This window comes from Mustelus asterias, chromosome 2, assembly GCF_964213995.1.
Source record: "Mustelus asterias chromosome 2, sMusAst1.hap1.1, whole genome shotgun sequence".
Lineage (NCBI taxonomy): Eukaryota > Metazoa > Chordata > Chondrichthyes > Carcharhiniformes > Triakidae > Mustelus > Mustelus asterias.
Genome location: NC_135802.1, coordinates 172514 through 189626, shown reverse-complemented (window position 1 = coordinate 189626; position 17113 = coordinate 172514).

The window sequence follows — 17113 nt, the reverse complement described above, 5'->3', positions numbered from 1 at the left end:
ACCCCAAGGTCCTTCTGATCCTCTACCGTACTAAGAGTCTTTCCCTTTATATTGTACTCCTTCATCCCATTTGACCTGCCAAAATGGACCACTACGCATTTATCTGGGTTGAAGTCCATCTGCCACTTCTCTGCCCAGTCTTGCATCCTATCTATGTCCCTCTGTAACTTCTGACATCCCTCCAGACTATCCACAACCCCACCAACCTTCGTGTCGTCGGCAAACTGACCAACCCATCCCTCCACTTCCTCATCCAGGTCATTTATGAAAATGACAAACAGCAAGGGTCCCAGAACAGATCCCTGGGGCACACCACTGGTGACCGACCTCCAATTAGAAAAAGACCCATCTGTACCCACTCTCTGCCTCCTTTGGGCAAGCCAGTTCTGGATCCACAGGGCAGCAGCCCCTTGGATCCCATGCCCTCTCACTTTTTCGAGAAGCCTTGCATGGGGGACCTTATCGAACGCCTTGCTAAAATCCATATAAACCACGTCTACCGCTTTCCCTTCGTCAATGTGTTGAGTCACATTTTCGAAGAACTCCACCAGGCTCGTAAGGCACGATCTGCCTTTGACAAAGCCGTGCTGAGTATTCTTGAGCAGACTAAACCTCTCTAAAGAAAAAAGATAACTGGACGTGGATAACGAAGGAAATAAAGGAGAGTATTAAAATAAAATCAGATGCGTACAGAGTGGCCAAAAATAGTGGAGAATTAGTGGATTGGGAAAGCTTTAAAGACAAACAAAGAACGACTAAGAAAGCGATTAAGAAAGGAAAGATAGATTCTGAAACTAAACTAGCTCAAAATATAAAAAATGATAGTAAAAGTTTTTACAAGTATATAAAAAGGAATAGAGTGGCTAGAATGAACGTTGGACCCTTGGAAGATGAGAGGGGGGATTTAATAGTGGAAAACGAGGAAATGGCTGAGACTTTAAATAAGTTCTTTGTGTCGGTCTTCACGGTGGAAGACACAAATAGTTTGCCGAATATTAGAGATCGAGAGTTGGTGTGAGGGGAGGTCCTTAATACAATTACTGTTACTAAGGAGGTGGTGCTTGGTAGACTAATAGGACTGAAGGTAGACAAGTCCCCGGGCCCGGATGGAATGCATCCCAGGGTACTGAAAGAAATGGCTGAGGTAATAGCAGATGCGTTAGTAGTAATTTATCAAAATTCGCTGGACTCTGGGGTAGTGCCGGCTGACTGGAAAACACCGACTGTTACGCCGCTGTTTAAAAAAGGAAGTAGACAAAAGGCGGGTAACTACAGGCCGGTTAGCTTAACGTCCGTAGTTGGGAAGATGCTAGAGTCCATTATTAAAGAGGAAATAACAGAGCACCTGAATAAGAATGGTTCGATCAAGCAGACGCAGCATGCATTCATGAAGGGAAAGTCGTGTTTGACGAATCTACTGGACTTTTATGAAGATGTCACTCGTGCGGTTGACAGAGGGGAACCGGTGGATGTGGTGTTTTTAGATTTCCAGAAGGCGTTCGATAAGGTGCCTCACAAAAGGTTGCTGCAGAAGATTGGGGTACACGGAGTTAGGGGTAAGGTGTTGGCGTGGATTGGGGATTGGCTATCTAACAGGAAGCAGAGAGTTGGGATAAATGGGTGCTTTTCTGGTTGGCAGTTGGTGACCAGTGGCGTGCCGCAGGGATCGGTGCTGGGGCCTCAATTGTTTACCATTTACATAGATGATCTGGAGGAGGGGACTGAATGTAGGGTATTCAAGTTTGCTGATGACACGAAGGTGAGTGGGAAAGCGAATTGCGTGGAGGACGCGGAAAGTCTGCAGAGAGATTTGGATAGGCTGAGTGAGTGGGCGAGGATCTGGCAGATGGAATATAATGTTAGCAAATGTGAGGTTATCCACTTTGGAAGAAATAATAGTAAATTGGAATATGATTTAAATGGAGAAAAATTACATCGTGCGACTGTGCAGAGGGACCTGGGGGTCCTTGTGCACGAATCGCAAAAACTCAGTCTGCAGGTGCAGCAGGTGATCAAGAAGGCGAATGGAATGTTGGCCTTTATCGCGAGGGGGATAGAATATAAAAGCAGGGTGGTCTTGCTGCAACTGTACAAGGCACTGGTGAGGCCGCAACTGGAGTACTGTGTGCAGTTTTGGTCCCCTTATTTGCGAAAGGATATATTGGCCTTGGAGGGAGTGCAGAGAAGGTTCACCAGGTTGATACCGGAGATGAGGGGTGTAGGTTATGAGGAGAGATTAAACAGATTGGGTCTGTACTCGTTGGAGTTTAGAAGGATGAGGGGTGATCTTATAGAGACATATAAGATAATGAAGGGGCTGGATAGGGTAGAGGTGGAGAGATTCTTTCCACTTAGAAGGGAAACCAGAACGAGAGGGCACAGCCTCAAAATAAGGGGGGGCCGGTTCAGAACAGAGTTGAGGGGGAACTTCTTCTCTCAGAGGGTAGTGAATCTCTGGAATTCTCTGCCCATTGAAGTGGTGGAGGCTTCCTCGTTGAATATGTTTAAATCACGGGTAGATAGTTTTCTGATCGATAAGGGAATTAGGGGATATGGGGAGCAGGCGGGTAAGTGGAACTGATTCGCTTCAGATCAGCCATGCTCTTGTTGAATGGTGGGGCAGGCTCGAAGGGCCAGATGGCCTACTCCTGCTCCTATTTCTTATGTTCTTATGTTCTAAATACTCATAAATCTTGTCCCTCAGGATCTTCTCCATCAGCTCACCAACCACTGAGGTTAGACTCACCGGTCGATAATTTCCTGGGCTATCCCTATTCCCCTTCTTGAAAATAGGAACCACATCCGCAATCCTCCAATCCTCCGGCACCTCTCCCGTCTCCTTCGACGATGCAAAGATCATCGCCAGAGGCTCTGCAATCTCTTCCCTCGCCCCCCACAGTAACCTGGGGTACATCCTATCCGGACCCGGCAACTTATCTATCTTGATGCCATTCAAAAATTCCAGCACAACCTCTTTCTTAAAGTCCACATACTCAATCTTTTCAGTCCACCGCAAGCCCACAGTACATCCACCCAGGTCCTTCTCCTCTGTGAAAACCGAGGCAAAATACTCATTCAGCATCTCTGCCATTTCTACTGGTTCCGTACAGATTTTCCCGCCTTCACCTTTTCCTTCACGTCTAGGCCCTCTTCCTTCACGTCTCATCCTTTTACTCTTCACATATTTATAGAACGCCTTAGGGTTTTCCCTAATTCTACTTGCCAAGGCCTTCTCGTGACCCCTTATGGCTCTCTTAATTTCCTTCTTTAGTCCCTTCCTACAAGCCGTATACTCATCTAGATCCCTATCTTCTCCAAGCACTCTGAACCTTTTGTACGCTTTCCTTTTCTTCTCGACTAGGTCCCGCACAGCTTTCATGCACCACGGTTCCTTTAACCTACCAACACCTCCCTGTCTGCTCGGAACGTTGTCCTGTAGAACCCTAGACAGACATTCCTTTAAAAACTGCCACCTCTCTTCAGTAGATTTCCCCGAGAATACCTCCTTCCAATTTACTCCTCTAATTTGCTGCCTTATGTCTTCATATTTCCCCTTACTCCATATAAATGCTTTCCTAGCTTGCCTGATCCTCTCTTTTTCCAATGCAAGCATAAAGGAGATAGAGTTATGATCGCTATCCCCAAGATGCTCTCCCACTGAGAGATCTGACACCTGTCCAGGCTCATTGGTCAGTATCAGATCAAGTACAGCCTCTCCTCTTGCAGGCTTGTCCACATGCTGTGTCAGGAAACCTTCCTGAACACACCTAACGAACTCCTCCCCATCCAATCCCCTTACCCTTGGGATATTCCAATCTATGTTTTGGAAATTAAAGTCTCCCATCACAACAACTCTGCTATTATTGCAACTTTCCAGGATCTGTTTCCCTATCTGTTCCTCCACCTCCCTGTCACTATTGGGCGGCCTATCGAAAACTCCCAGCAAAGTGATCGACCCCTTCCCACTCCGAACGTCCACCCACAGAGACTCTGTGGACAATCCCTCCACAGCATACACCTTCTCTACAGCTGTGACACTATCCCTGATCAGCAGTGCTACTCCACCCCCTCTCTTGCCTCCCTCCCTGTCCTTCCTGAAACATCTGAATCCCGGCACCTGTAGTATCCAGTCCTGTCCCTGAGACATCCAAGTCTCCGGAATGGCCACCACATCACACTTCCAGGCATCGATCCACGCTCTGAGCTCATCCCCTTTATTCACTATACTCCTGGCATTAAAGTAAACGCATCTCAATCCTTTGGTCTGAGCTCTCCCCTTCTCTATCCCCCGTCCATCCTCCCTCTTGCACCGTCTATAACCCTTCTCTGTTTGCGAGCTAAGTTCCTCGCTCGCAGTCACCTCGTCTCGATCCCCTCCCCCCAACCTATCCAGTTTAAACTCTCCCCAGTAGCCTTAGCCAACCTTCCTGCCAGGATATTGGTCCCACTGGGATTCAAGTGCCACCCGTTTTGTGTGTACAGGTCACACCTGCCCCTGAAGAGGTCCCAATGGTCCAGGAACCTGAATCCCTGCCCCCTGCACCAGTACCTCAGCCACACATTCATCCTCCACCTCACTCCATTCCTGCCCTCACCCTCCCGTGGCACAGGCAGCAATCCTGAGATTACTACCTTTACTTTCCTCCTTCTCAGCTGTCTCCCTAATTCCCTGTACTCTCTTTTCATGACCCCTTCCCCCTTCCTTCCCACATCAGTGGTACCAATATGTACCGCTACCTCTGGCTCCTCTCCCTCCCTGCTCAGGATTTCCGGGAGTCGACTAGCGACATCCTGGATCCCGGCCCCAGGGAGGCAGACCACCATCCAAGACTCCCGCCTGCCTCCACAAAAAGCCTGTCCAACCCCCTTCCTGTCGAGTCCCCGATTAACACTGCCTTCCTCCTCTTTTCCTTAGCCCTCTGAGTTACAGGGCCGGACTCCACTCCAGAGACACGGCCACTGCTGCTTCCCCCAGGCGGGCTGTCCCCCCCAGCAGTACTCAGGCAGGAGTACTTGTTGTCTGGAGCACATCCACCGGGGTGCTCTCAATCACCCGAGCTTTACCCTTCCTGGCCGTCACCCACTTGGCCTCCACCCGTGGCCCTGGTGTGACCACCTGATGATGGCTCTTGTCTATCACCTCCTCATTCTCCCTTAACAGCCTAAGATCCTCGAGCTGCAGTTCCAGCTCCTGAACACGGTCTCTCAGGAACCGCAGGTCGACACACCCCTCACAGATGTGGATGTCCGGGAGGCCAGGTGCCTCCAGGGCCTCCCACATCCTACACTGTGGTTGAGTTGCAAGAGTATGTACCCTGTACCTGGTGGATGGTGTTCTCACGTGAGATGATGGCATCCGTGTCGATGATCCAGCACATCTTGCCGAGGTTGCAGTGGCAGGGTTCTGTGGTGTCGTGGTCACTGTTCTCCTGAAGGCTGGGTAGTTTGCTGCAGACAATGGTCTGTTTGAGGTTGTGCGGTTGTTTGAAGGCAAGAAGTGGGCGTGTGGGGATGGCTTTGGCGAGATGTTCGTCTTCATCAATGACATGTTGAAGGCTCCGGAGGAGATGCCGTAGCTTCTCCGCTCCGGGGAAGTACTGAACGATGAAGGGTACTCTGTCCACTGTGTCCCATGTTTATCTTCTGAGGAGGTCGGTGCGGTTTTTTGCTGTGGCGCGTCGGAACTGTCGATCGATGAGTCGAGCGCCATATCCTGTTCTTATGAGGGCATCTTTCAGCGTCTGGAGGTGTCTGTTGCGATCCTCCTCATCTGAGCAGATCCTGTGTATACGGAGAGCTTGTCCATAGGGGATGGCTTCTTTAACATGTTTAGGGTGGAAGCTGGAGAAGTGGAGCCTCGTGAGGGTATCTGTGGGCTTGCGGTACAATGAGGTGCTGAGGTGACCGTCCTTGATGGAGATGCGTGTATCCAAGAATGTAACTGATTCCGGAGAGTAGTCCATGGTGAGCCTGATGGTGGGATGGAACTTGTTGATGTCATCATATAGTTGTTCCAGTGATTGTTCACCATGAGTCCAAAGGAAGAAAATGTCATCGATGTATCGAGTGTATAGCATTGGTTGAAGGTCCTGTGCAGTGAAGAGGTCTTGTTCGAACCTGTGCATGAAGGTGTTGGCATATTGAGGTGCGAATTTGGTCCCCATGGCTTTTCCGTGTGTCTGGATGAAGAAGTTGTTGTTGAAGGTGAAGATATTGTGGTCCAGGATGAAGCGGATGAGTTGTAAAATTGCATCTGGAGACTGGCAGTTGTCGGCGTTGAGTACTGAGGCAGTTGCAGCAATGCCATCGTCGTGAGGGATGCTGGTGTAGAGTACCGAGACATCCATTGTGACGAGGAGTGCTCCTGGTTCAACTGCTCCATGTGTGCTGAGTTTCTGTAGGAAGTCCGTAGTGGGGGTTCTTGTGTACAATGGGTTTCAGGATGCCCTCGACGTAGCCAGAGAGGTTCTCACACAGGGTCCCATTGCCCGAAACGATGGGACGGCCGGGCGTGTTTGCCTGGTGTATCTTTGGGACACAGTAAGAAGTTTAACAACACCAGGTTAAAGTCCAACAGGTTTATTTGGTAGCAAAAGCCACACAAGCTTTCGGAGCTCCAAGCCCCTTCTTCAGGTGAGTGGGAATTCTGTTCACAAACAGAGCATATGAAGACACAAACTCAATTTACATGAATAATGGTTGGAATGCGAATACTTACAACTAATCAAGTCTTTAAGAAACAAAACAGCATGAGTAACAACGTGGCCAGAGAGTGGTTGTGGAAGATTGCTTCTCTGAGTGGAGGCCTGTGACTAGTGGTGTGCCGCAGGGATCGGTGTTGGGTCCATTGTTGTTTGTCATCTATATCAATGATCTGGATGATAATGTGGTAAATTGGATCAGCAAGTTTGCTGATGATACAAAGATTGGAGGTGTAGTGCACAGTGAGGAAGGTTTTCAAAGCTTGCAGAGGGATTTGGACCAACTAGAAAAATGGGCTGAAAAATGGCAAATGGAATTTAATGCAGACAAGTGTGAGATATTGCACATTGGAAGGACAAACCAAAGAAGAACGTACAGGGTAAATGGTAGGACTCTGAAGAGTGCAGTTGAACAGAGGGATCTGGGAATACAGGTACAGAATTCCCTAAAAGTGACGTCACAGGTGGATAGGGTCGTAAAGAGTGCCTTTGGTACATTGGCCTTTATAAATCGGAGTATCGAGTATAAAAGTTGGAGTGTTATGGTAAGGTTATATAATGATGTGGAGATGCCGGCGTTGGACTGGGGTAAACACAGTAAGAAGTTTAACAACACCAGGTTAAAGTCCAACAGGTTTATTTGGTACCAAATAAACCTGTTGGACTTTAACCTGGTGTTGTTAAACTTCTTACAAGGTTATATAAGGCATTGGTGAGGCCAAATTTGGAGTATTGTGTACAGTTTTGGTCACCTAGTTACAGGAAGGATGTAAATAAGGTTGAAAGAGTGCAGAGAAGGTTCACAAGGATGTTGGCGGGACTTGAGAAGCTGAGTTACAGAGAGAGATTGAATAGGTTGGGACTTTATTCCCTGGAGCGTAGAAGATTGAGGGGAGATTTGATAGAGGTGTATAAGATTTTGATGGGTATAGATAGAGTGAATGCAAGCAGGCTTTTTCCGCTGAGGCTCGGGGAGAAAAAAACCAGAGGGCATGGGTTAAGGGTGAAAGGAGAAAAGTTTAAAGGGAATATTAGGGGGGGCTTCTTCACGCAGAGAGTGGTGGGAGTGTGGAATGAGCTGCCGGATAAAGTGGTAACATTTAAGAAAAGCTTGGATGGGTTCATGGATGAGAGGGGTGTGGAGGGATATGGTCCAAGTGCAGGTCAGTGGGACTAGGCAAAAAATGGTTCGGCACAGACAAGAAGGGCCAAAAGGCCTGTTTCTGAGCTGTAAATTTTCTATGGTTCTACTGCATTCTACACTCTCTCCTTTCCTTCTCTGTGAATGATATGCTTTGGCTCTATAGCACGCAAGAAACAATACTTTTCACTGTATATTAATACATGTGACAATAATAAATCAAATCAAATCCAAATCACTTGGGGTGAAGGGGATCAAAGGATTTGGGGGAAGATGGGATCAGGCTCTTGAGTTGGATGATTAGCCATGATCAAAATGAATACTGGAGCAGGCTCGAAGGGCCTAGTGTTTCTTTGACAGTGGCACGCAGAATCACAGTGAACAGGTTTTTTAAGTTTAAGTTTATTCATCAGTGTCGCAGTAAGCTTGCATTAACACCGCAATGAAGTTCCTCTGAAAATCCCCTAGTCACCACACTCCGGTGCTTGTTCGGGTACACTGAGGGAGAATTTAGCATGGCCAATGCACCTAACCAGCACGCCTTTTGGACTGTGGAAGGGAACCGGAGCACCCGGAGGAAACCCACATAGACACGGGGAGAATGTGCAGACTGCACGCAGACAGTGACCCAAGCCGGGAATTGTACCCAGGTCTCTGGTGCTGTGAGGCAGCGGCGCTAACCACTGTGCTACAGTCGAGAGATGCGAATGGCACCATGTGGACTGTGGATATTGAGGCAGTTCAGAGAAAGTTCACTGGACTGATCCCTGGGATGAAGTGGTTGTCTTATGAGGAAGGATTGACCAGTTTGCACTCATTGTTTAGGAGAAGGTTAGGTAATCTTATTGAAAGATATAAGATTCTGACTGGGTTTGATGGGGTAAGTCCTGAGAGGGGTTCCCCTCGGTGGGGAGTCTAAATCAAGGACGACAAGAGATCTCTCATTTACGACAGAGATGAGGAGAAATTTCTTCTTTCGCAGGGCTGTTTGTCCTTGGAATTCTCTTCCCCAGAGAGCGTCGGAGGCTGGGTCAGTGGATTTATGCATGGCTGTTGAGGGTTGTGGGCGGAAAGTGAAGCTAAGGCCACAGATCAGTCATGTTCATATTGTATGGGGGAGCAGGCTTGAGAGGCCGATGGCCTACTTCCTCCATTTGATCAATTCTGTTATTTTTACGTATAAAACTCGGGATAATGAAGTCAGTGAGAAAGTCATCTTGTTCTGCTGCCAATTTTAGCTGCAGGAATTTGAGAATTTCAGTTTCAACGTGTGGAGGAAGCGATACCTGCAGTGGATCAGCAACAAGAAATCTCGTGTGGTGGATATTTTCCGATGTATCGACAAGGATCAAGATGGACAAATCAGTCAAGAGAAGTTCATGCAGAGCATTCTTGCCTCCAGTGAGTTGCTATCTGGTTATTTCCATGTGTTTGTGATTGAGAGACAGAGATGGTGCGTACAGAAATAACAACAGATAATGCCCATTGACACAACAGGAACGGCAGCATCAGTGCCGAGAGAAACAGAGTTTACATCCTGAGCCAATATGACCCTTATTCAGAACAAAAGAGAGGGCGAAATGTGGAGAATTCGAAAAGGGGAGAGGGGAGGTGGTGGAGATGAGAAGGTCAGGGATTGGTCAGAGCTAAGGAGAGATTGACAAAGATGACATGGACGCATTCACTGTGTATACAGACTATCGCGGTGGGACACAGGCTGTGTACAGACTATTGCTGTGGGACACACTGTGTACAGACTGTGTCTGGGAGATTAACACTGTGTACAGACTATCGCTGTGGGATTGTCACACTGTGTACAGACTGTGTCTGAGGGACATACACTCTGTGTACAGACTGTGTCTGAGGGACACACATGCTGTGTACAGACTATCACTGTGGGACACACGCTGTGTACAGATTGTGTCTGAGGGACATACACGCTGTGTACAGATTGTGTCTGAGGGGTACACACGCCCTGTACAGACTATCCGAGGGACACACACGCTGTGTGCATATTGTGTCTGAGGGACATTCACGCTGTTACATACTGTGTCTGAGGGTCTGCTACCCTCTGTCAAAGAAGACAGAGGGTAGCAGTGGAAGGGTGTGTTTCTGAATGGAGGGCTGTGACAAGTGGTGTTCCTCAGGGATCAGTGCTGGGACCTTTGCTGTTTGTAATATATATAAATGATTTGGAGGAAAATGTAACTGGATTGATGAGTAAGTTTGCGGACGGCACAAAGGTTGGTGGATTTGCGGATGGTGATGAGGACCGTCAGAGGATACAGCAGGATATAGATCAGTTGGTGACTTGGGCGGAGAGATGGCAGATGGAGTTCAATCCGGACAAATGTGAGGTAATGCATTTTGGAAGGTCTAATATAGATAGGAAATATACAGTAAATGGCAGAACCCTGAAGAGTATTGATTGGCAAAGGGATCTGGGTGTACAGGTACACAGGTCACTGAAAGTGGCAACGCAGGTGGAGAAGGTAGTCAAGAAGGCATACGGCATGCTTGCCTTCATCTGCCGGGGTATTGAGTTTAAAAATTGGAAAGTCATGTTGCAGCTTTATAGAACCTTAGTTAGGCCGCACTTAGAATATAGTGTTCAATTCTGGTTGCCACACTACCAGAAGGATGTGGTGGCTTTGGAGAGGGTACAGAAAAGATTTACCAGGATGTTGCCTAATGGAGGGCATTAGCAATGAGGAGAGGTTGGAGAAACTTGGTTTGTTCTCACTGGAGCGACGGAGGTTGAGGGGTGACCTGACAGAAGTCTACAAGATTATGAGAGGCATGGACAGAGTGGATAGTCAGAAGCTTTTTCCCAGGGTGGAAGAGTCAATTACTAGGGGGCATAGGATTAAGGTGTGAGGGGCAAGGTTTAAAGGTGATAGAACATAGAACATAGAAAAAATACAGCACAAACAGGCCCTTCGGCCGACAAGTTGCGCCGGTCATGTCCCTACCTACCTAGGCTTATATATAGGCTTACCTCTCACCCTCAATCCTATTAAGTCCCATGGACTCATCCAGAAGTCTCTTAAAAGACCCGATCGAGTTTGCCTCATCCACCACTGACATCAGCCAATTCCACTCACCCACCACCCTCTGAGTGAAAAACTTACCCCTGACATCTCCTCTGTACCTACTCCCCAGCACCTTAAACCTGTGTCCTCTCGTAGCAGCCATTTCAGCCCTGGGAAAAAGCCTCCAAGAATCCACCCGATCTATACCTCTCAACATCTTGTACACCTCTATCAGGTCACCTCTCATCCTACGTCTCTCCAAGGAGAAAAGACCAAACTCCCTCAACCTATCCTCATAAGGTATGCCAACCAATCCAGGCAGCATGCTTGTAAATCTTCTCTGCACCCTTTCAATCATTTCCACATCCCTCCTGTAGTGAGGCAACCAGAACTGAGCACAGTACTCCAAGTGGGGTCTGACGAGGGTTTTATGAAGCTGCATCATTATCTCCCGACTCCTAAACTCAATCCCTTGATTGATGAAGGCCAGCACACCATGTGCCTTCTTAACCACCTCCTCCACCTGCGAGGCCGATTTAAGAGTCCTATGGACCCGGACCCCAAGGTCCTTCTGATCCTCTATCCTGCGAAGCGTCTTACAAAGAACAAAGAACAGTACAGCACAGGAAACAGGCCCTTTGGCCCTCCAAGGTACTTAAGCTCAGGTACTTAAGCAATTGGGGCTCGTACTGGGGAATGTGTGACCTCTATGAGAAGGATGGTCTACACCTTAATCAGAAGGGGACCAATATCCTGGGGGGTAAATTTGCTAAGGCCATGCAGGGAGGTTTAAACTGATTCGGGGGGGGGGAGGGATCCTGAGTAGTGGGGCTGAAAGTGAGGGATGCATGGATGGGGACTGCAATGCACGGCATTGCAGAGGTGGGGTGGAGCAGGGTTTGAAATGTGTATACTTCAATGCCAGGAGTATTCGCAATAAAGTGGGTGAACTTGCAGCGTGGATCAGTACCTGGGACTTCGATGTTGTGGCTATTTCAGAGACATGGATAGAGCAGGGGCAGGAATGGATGCTGCAGGTCCCGGGGTTCAAATGTTTTAGTCGAAGTAGGGAAGGAGGTAGAAGAGGGGGAGGGGTAGCATTATTGGTCAGAGATTGTATCACAGTGTCAGAGAGGAGGTTTGATGAGGACTTATCTGTTGAGGTAGTATGGGCGGAGATTAGAAATAGGAGAGGAGAGGTCACCCTGTTGGGAGTCTTTTATAGACCTCCTAAAAGTTCTAGAGAGGTTGAGGAAAGGATTGCGGAGTCAATCCTGCTTAGGAGTGAAAGTAATAGGGCAATTGTTATGGGGGATTTTAACTTGACTAATATTGACTGGAATTGTTATAGCTCTAGCTCGTTAGAGGGGTCAGTTTTTGTTCAAAGCGTGCAGGAAGGTTTTTTGACTCAGTATGTAGACAGGCCAACTAGAGGTGAGGCTATATTGGATCTGGTGCTGGGAAATGAGCCAGACCAGGTGCTAGACTTGGAAGTTGGTGTGCATTTTGGTGATAGTGACCACAATTCGGTTACGTTCACCTTAGTGATGGAAAGGGATAGGCATGAACCTCGGGCCAGTGGTTTTAGCTGGGGGAAGGGTAATTCTGAGGCTATTAGGAGAGAATTAGGAAACATAGGTTGGACTAGGAGATTACAGGGACTGGGAACGTCCGACATGTGGAGTTTTTTCAAGGAGCAGCTACTGCGAGTCTGTGATAGGTATGTCCCTGTCAGGCAAGGAGGAATTGGTAGGGCTAGGGAACCGTGGTGCACCAAAAAAGTTTCTTTGTTGGTTAAAAAGAAAAAGGAGGCTTATGTTCGGATGAGACGTGAGCACTCGGGTAGTGCACTAGAAAGCTTTAGATTGGCTAAGAGGGAGTTGAAGAGCGAGCTTAGAAGGGCTAAAAGGGGACATGAGAAGACTTTGGCGGATAGGGTTAAAGAGAATCCTAAGGCGTTCTATAGGTATGTCAAGAACAGAAGGTTGGTTAGGGCAAGTTTAGGGCCAGTTATAGATGGCAGAGGGAAGTTATGTGTGGAACCGGAGGAGATTGGTGAAGCATTGAACCAATATTTCTCTTCGGTGTTCACGCAAGGGGACATGAATATAGCTGAGGAGGACACTGGGTTGCAGGGGAGTAGAATAGACAGTATTACAGTTGATAAGGAGGATGTGCAGGATATTCTGGAGGGTCTGAAAATAGATAAATCCCCTGGTCCGGATGGGATTTATCCAAGGATTCTCTGGGAGGCAAGAGAAGTGATTGCAGAGCCTCTGGCTCTGATCTTCAGGTCGTCGTTGGCCTCTGGTATAGTACCAGAAGATTGGAGGTTAGCGAATGTTGTCCCATTGTTTAAGAAGGGGAACAGAGACTTCCCCGGGAATTATAGACCGGTGAGTCTCACTTCTGTTGTCGGCAAGATGTTGGAAAAAATTATAAGGGATAGGATTTATAGTTATTTGGAGAGTAATGAATTGATAGGTGATAGTCAGCATGGTTTTGTGGCAGGTAGGTCGTGCCTTACTAACCTTATTGAGTTTTTTGAGAAAGTGACCAAGGAGGTGGATGGGGGCAAGGCAGTGGACGTGGTATATATGGATTTTAGTAAGGCGTTTGATAAGGTTCACCATGGTAGGCTTCTGCAGAAAATGCAGATGTATGGGATTGGGGGTGATCTAGGAAATTGGATCAGGAATTGGCTAGCGGATAGGAAACAGAGGGTGGTGGTTGATAGTAAATATTCATCATGGAGTGCGGTTACAAGTGGTGTACCTCAGGGATCTGTTTTGGGGCCACTGCTGTTTGTAATATTTATTAATGATCTGGATGAGGGTATAGTTGGGTGGATTAGCAAATTTGCTGATGACACCAAAGTCGGTGGTGTGGTAGACAGTGAGGAAGGGTGTCGTAGTTTGCAGGAAGACTTAGACAGGTTGCAAAGTTGGGCCGAGAGGTGGCGGATGGAGTTTAATGCGGAGAAGTGTGAGGTAATTCACTTTGGTAGGAATAACAGATGTGTTGAGTATAGGGCTAACGGGAGGACTTTGAATAGTGTGGAGGAGCAGAGGGATCTAGGTGTATGTGTGCATAGATCCCTGAAAGTTGGGAATCAAGTAGATAAGGTTGTTAAGAAGGCATATGGTGTCTTGGCGTTTATTGGTAGGGGGATTGAATTTAGGAGTCGTAGCGTTATGTTGCAACTGTACACAACTCTGGTGCGGCCGCACTTGGAGTACTGTGTGCAGTTCTGGTCCCCACATTACAGGAAGGATGTGGAGGCTTTGGAGAGGGTGCAGAGGAGGTTTACCAGGATGTTGCCTGGTATGGAGGGGAGATCCTATGAGGAGAGGCTGAGGGATTTGGGATTGTTTTCGCTGGAAAGGCGGCGGCTAAGAGGGGATCTTATTGAAACATATAAGATGATTAGAGGTTTAGATAGGGTGGATAGTGATAGCCTTTTTCCTCTGATGGAGAAATCCAGCACGAGGGGGCATGGCTTTAAATTGAGGGGGGGTAGTTATAGAACCGATGTCAGGGGTAGGTTCTTTACCCAGAGGGTGGTGAGGGATTGGAATGCCCTGCCAGCATCAGTAGTAAATGCGCCTAGTTTGGGGGCGTTTAAGAGATCCGTAGATAGGTTCATGGACGAAAAGAAATTGGTTTAGGTTGGAGGGTCACAGTTTTTTTTTTAAACTGGTCGGTGCAACATCGTGGGCCGAAGGGCCTGTTCTGCGCTGTAATGTTCTATCTATCTATCTATCTAAGCCTGTGCCGCTCCTTGGTCCAACTAGACCAATCGTTTGTATCCCTCCATTCCCAGGCTGCTCATGTGACTATCCAGGTAAGTCTTAAACGATGTCAGCGTGCCTGCCTCCACCACCTTACTTGGCAGCGCATTCCAGGCCCCCACCACCCTCTGTGTAAAAAACGTCCCTCTGATGTCTGAGTTATACTTCGCCCCTCTCAGCTTGAGCCCGTGACCCCTCGTGATCATCACCTCCAACCTGGGAAAAAGCTTCCCACTGTTCACCCTATCTATACCCTTCATAATCTTGTATACCTCTATTAGATCTCCCCTCATTCTCCGTCTTTCCAAGGAGAACAACCCCTGTTTACCCAATCTCTCCTCATAGCTAAGACCCTCCATACCAGGCAACATCCTGGTAAACCTTCTCTGCACTCTCTCCAACGCCTCCACGTCCTTCTGGTAGTGCGGCGACCAGAACTGGACGCAGTACTCCAAATGTGGCCTAACCAGCGTTCTATACAGCTGCATCATCAGACTCCAGCTTTTATACTCTATACCCCGTCCTATAAAGGCAAGCATACCATATGCCTTCTTCACCACCTTCTCCACCTGTGTTGCCACCTTCAAGGATTTGTGGACTTGCACACCGAGGTCCCTCTGTGTTTCTATACTCCTGATGACTCTGCCATTTATTGTATAGCTCCTCCCTACATTATTTCTTCCAAAATGCATCACTTCGCATTTATCCGGATTAAACTCCATCTGCCACCTCTCCGCCCAATTTTCCAGCCTATCTATATCCTGCTGCATTGCCCAACAATGCTCTTCGCTATCCGCAATTCCAGCCATCTCCGTGTCATCCGCAAACTTGCGGATTACACCAGTTACACCTTCTTCCAAATCATTCATATATATCACAAATAGCAGAGGTCCCAGTACAGAGCCCTGCGGAACACCACTGGTCACAGACCTCCAGCCGGAAAAAGACCCTTCGACCACTACCCTCTGTCTCCTATGGCCAAGCCAGTTCTCCACCCATCTAGCCACTTCCCCTTGTATCCCATGAGCCTTAACCTTCTTAACCAACCTGCCATGTGGGACTTCGTCAAATGCCTCACTGAAATCCATATAGATGACATCCACGGCCCTTCCTTCATCAACCGTTTTTGTCACTTCCTCAAAAAACTCCACCAAATTGTTAAGGCACGATCTCCCTCTTACAAAACCATGCTGTCTGTCACTAATGAGATTGTTCCGTTCTAAATGCACATACATCCTGTCTCTAAGAATCCTCTCCAACAACTTCCCTACCATGGACGTCAAGCTCACCGGCCTATAATTTCCTGCGTTATCCCTGCTACCCTTCTTGAACAACGGGACCACATTCGCTATCCTCCAATTCTCAGGGACCTCACCCGTGTCCAAAGAAGCGACAAAGATTTCCGTCAGAGGCCCAGCAATTTCATCTCTCGTCTCCCTGAGCAGTCGAGGATAGATGCCATCAGGCCCTGGGGCTTTGTCAGTTTTAATGTTCCCTAAAAAACTTAACACTTCCTCTCTTGTAATGGAGATTTTCTCTAACAGTTCAACGCCTCCCTCCGAGACACTCCCGGTTAACACGCCCCTCTCCTTCGTGAATACCGATGCAAAGTATTCATTTAGGATCTCCCCTATTCCCTTGGGTTCTAAGCATAACTCCCCTCCTTTGTCCCTGAGAGGTCCGATTTTCTCCCTGACAACTCTTTTGTTCCTTGATATTATACTCTTTCATCCCACTTGACCTGCCAAAATGGACCACTACACATTTATCCGGGTTGAAGTCCATCTGCCACTTCTCTGCCCAGTCTTGCATCCTATCGATATCACATAAGAACATAAGAAATAGGAGCAGGAGTAGGCCATCTAGCCCCTCGAGCCTGCCCCGCCATTCAATAAGATCATGGCTGATCTGACGTGGATCAGTACCACTTACCCGCCTGATCCCCATAACCCTTAATTCCCTTACCGATCAGGAATCCATCCATCCGCGCTTTAAACATATTCAGCGAGGTCGCCTCCACCACCTCAGTGGGCAGAGAATTCCAGAGATTCACCACCCTCTGGGAGAAGAAGTTCCTCCTCAACTCTGTCTTAAACCGACCCCCCTTTATTTTGAGGCTGTGTCCTCTAGTTTTAACTTCCTTACTAAGTGGAAAGAATCTCTCCGCCTCCACCCTATCCAGCCCCCGCATTATCTTATAAGTCTCCATAAGATCCCCCCTCATCCTTCTAAACTCCAACGAGTACAAACCCAATCTCCTCAGCCTCTCCTCATAATCCAAACCCCTCATCTCCGGTATCAACCTGGTGAACCGTCTCTGCACTCCCTCCAATGCCAATATATCCTTCCTCATATAAGGGGACCAATACTGCACACAGTATTCCAGCTGCGGCCTCACCAATGCCCTGTACAGGTGCATCAAGACATCCCTGTTTTTATATTCTATCC